Below are 3,168 nucleotides of genomic sequence, written 5' to 3'. Positions count from 1 at the left end.
ATAGGCTGGTATAGAGCCCTGCATTTCACCCCGACTTTTTTACATCCCTCGGGCCGGGCTTCGGGCCAGAATGATTATGATTATAATGAAAGAGGTTTTGTTTTTGACTCGTTTTATTTTATTACACAGTAATTTAAAGCTTTCTAATTATAAGTTTCAGTTCATTTTTGCTTTATATTTAACAAACGTTTTTCTTAACTTAATAATAATGATAATAATAATAAAAACTATAAAATATATAATCACTTTGCCATTACATACGAAACGGAACTATTTTAATAGCTGGAACAGTAGTATAAGTTTTTTTTTTTGGGGGGGGGGGGGATACAGACTCAGGCCAGTAATTCTGATAAGCTGTCGGACACTGGCATATTTGGTACAAAATAACATAAGTTTAATACTTAAGTAAATTCTTTTAATTTGTAACTTTAGACTATTTATATTAGCCTACAATTTACGTTATACCTCTTTGTGTGTATTTGAGTGTAAAGGCATTTTCGATATTAGTCTTATAGAAGCTTTGTATACAGAAGGTTTGTATGCTCTAAACCAGGAGTCTCAAACTGCCGGCCTGCGGGGCATTTAAGGCCCCCCTTCCCCCTCCACCCGGCCCGCCACTGATGTCAAAAATAAAACATAATCCGGCCCGCTAAATTAACTTTATTATTATTATTATTATTATTATTATTTTCTAGTTGTCTCAAAAAAAAAAAACAGATTTAAAAACCGCTGGTTTCGGGGCATTCGTTTATGTTGTTTGGCTGCGAAGTGCGAATGAAAAGATGTCTCTTTCCAAACCGAAAAGGAAAGTGGATGAAGAACACAGACAGTTTCAAGAAAGATGGACTTTGTAGTATTTGTTTGTGGGGTTTAATGGAAATGCTACCTGTCTGATATGCAAAGAAAAAGTCGCCGTTCTAAAGGAAAATAATCTCAAGCGTCATTACTCTACTAAACATGGAGAACAGTATGATAAGTACCAGGAAGAGGAGAGAAAAAGACGAGCCACGCTGTTGCAGAGGGAGCTAACGTCCCAGCAAAACCTTTTCCATAAAGCCAAAAAGGATGCTGATGCTGCAGTTGAGGCAAGTTGTGTGGTGAGTGAGTTGATCGCTAAAGCGGGAAAGCCATTCACAGAAGGGCAGTTCATAAAGGATTGCATGCAGAAAGTCGCTGATATTCTTTGTCCAGAAAAGAAAAACTTGTTCAACAATCTATCTTTGTCGGCGAACACAGTGGCAGAGCGGATCAGCGCGTTATCCAGTGACATTTATGATCAGTTACGCAGCAAATCGAAAATGTTTCACAGCATATTCTGTGGCGCTTGACGAAAGCACAGACATAACCGACAGTGCTCAGTTAGCAATTTTCATCAGGGGTATTAATGACCAATTTGAAGTGACAGAGTTGCTGAGTTTGTGTCCAATGCACGGCCGTACCACAGCCAAAGATATATTTCAGCAGCTGTGTGACGCCATTGAGCGCGCTGGTTTGCCGTGGAACAGGCTGGTCGGCATTACCACTGATGGTGCCCCGTCTATGACAGGGAAAAAATGGACTGGTAGCACTAGTACAAAGAAAGTTAAAAGAGGAAAATGCAGATGCAGCAGTTGTTCTGCACTGCATTATACACCAACAGGCACTGTGCAGCAAATGTTTGAAATATGAACATGTCATGTCTGTTGTCCTGAAATGTATAAATTACATCAGGTCTAGGAGTTTACAGCATCACCAGTTTCGGGCCTTTTTAGAAGAAATTGAGTCAACATATGGTGATGTACTTTATTTTACTGAGGTCCACTGGCTCAGCAGGGGGAATGTTCTGAGGAGATTCTTTGAGTTAAGATCCGAGGTGAAGAGATTCATGGAAGATGGCAGAATGGATGTTCCTGGATTTGATGATCCTAAATGGGTCATGGACCTTGCATTCTTAGTTGACATAACACAGGAGCTGAATGTCCTTAACCTGAAGCTCCAGGGCCCAGGTCAGCTCATCACGGCAGCGTATGACAGTGTGAAAGCCTTCTCCACAAAACTAAGATTGTGGAAAACTCAGCTTTCTGTAAAAAACCTTAGTCATTTCCCAACATGCAGATCTCTTGCGGAGGAGGGCACAGCATTCAGTGGTGATGAATATGCCTCTGCCATTGAAAACCTACTGCAGGAATTTGATCAACGTTTTGCTGACTTCAAGGCACATCATGACACTTTCCAGCTGTTTGCCGACCCCTTCTCAGCTGATGTGGAGAGTGTCCCAAATCTTTTGCAAATGGAACTTATTGACTTGCAGTGCAACAGTGAGCTAAAAACTAAATTCAGAGAGGCATAAGGACAAGCAGACAAGACTGGACAGTTTTTAAGAGAATTACCTCCTTGCTTCCCAGAGCTGTCCAAAGTGTTCAGTCGGGTAATGTGCCTTTTTGGAAGCACATATCTGTGTGAGAAACTTTTCTCAACTATGAACTTCAATAAATGCAAGTACAGGTCCAGGCTTAGTGATGCCCATCTTGAAGCTGTACTCAGAGTTTCAACTGTGACCTCCATCAGGGCAAACGTGGCTCAGTTGTGTGAGCAGAAGCGCTGCGAGGTGTCTGGCAAGAAATAGAATGGTGTACAAATGTATTCAGGGTTTGCATTTGTTCAGTGCAATGTTGTTAGTTGATCGCTAGGTTTTTTTAAAGTTAAGTCAAAATAAAGAAAGGGAAAAATATTTGCACTACCTGTTAAAAACTTATATATATACTGTTATAACAATAATAGAGACAATGCTGTTTAAATTTTTTTGTTAAGTTTGACAAAAATATTTTAGCAATGTAATTTGAAGTAAATTAAAAAATAATGTTTTAAAAATTTCCACTTTCTTGTTGTGCTTGAATGTTAAAATGGCCCTCCTATGAGGTGGCAATCACATCAATGGCCCCCAGCCAATTTGAGTTTGAGACCCCTGCTCTAAACATATTTGGAACTGTATATTTTGTATAAATAAAGACATTTTGACTAAATGTGATGTGTGTTTAATAAATTATTACTAATGTATCTATTATTAAGTATGTGAGATTTTTTTTAAACAAGCAGAAAATCAACATTGTGTCAGTGCCAAGAGAAACATCGTTTCTATGTTGTTTCTATGTCAGTTTGCTATCTGGGTGGTCTCCCAGCCTGACCAGC

At 39.3% G+C, this 3,168-nt stretch overlaps 1 pseudogene; it reads left to right on the top strand.

Annotated features, from left to right (window-relative positions):
- The first annotated feature begins 782 nt into the window (after positions 1 to 782).
- LOC132152316 (general transcription factor II-I repeat domain-containing protein 2-like) lies at positions 783 to 2,719 on the top strand (annotated as a pseudogene).
- The last annotated feature ends 449 nt before the right edge of the window (positions 2,720 to 3,168 follow it).

This window comes from Carassius carassius, chromosome 10, assembly GCF_963082965.1.
Source record: "Carassius carassius chromosome 10, fCarCar2.1, whole genome shotgun sequence".
Lineage (NCBI taxonomy): Eukaryota > Metazoa > Chordata > Actinopteri > Cypriniformes > Cyprinidae > Carassius > Carassius carassius.
The sequence above is the reverse complement of the archived record's forward strand: the minus strand, read 5'-3'. Positions and strand labels throughout refer to the sequence as shown.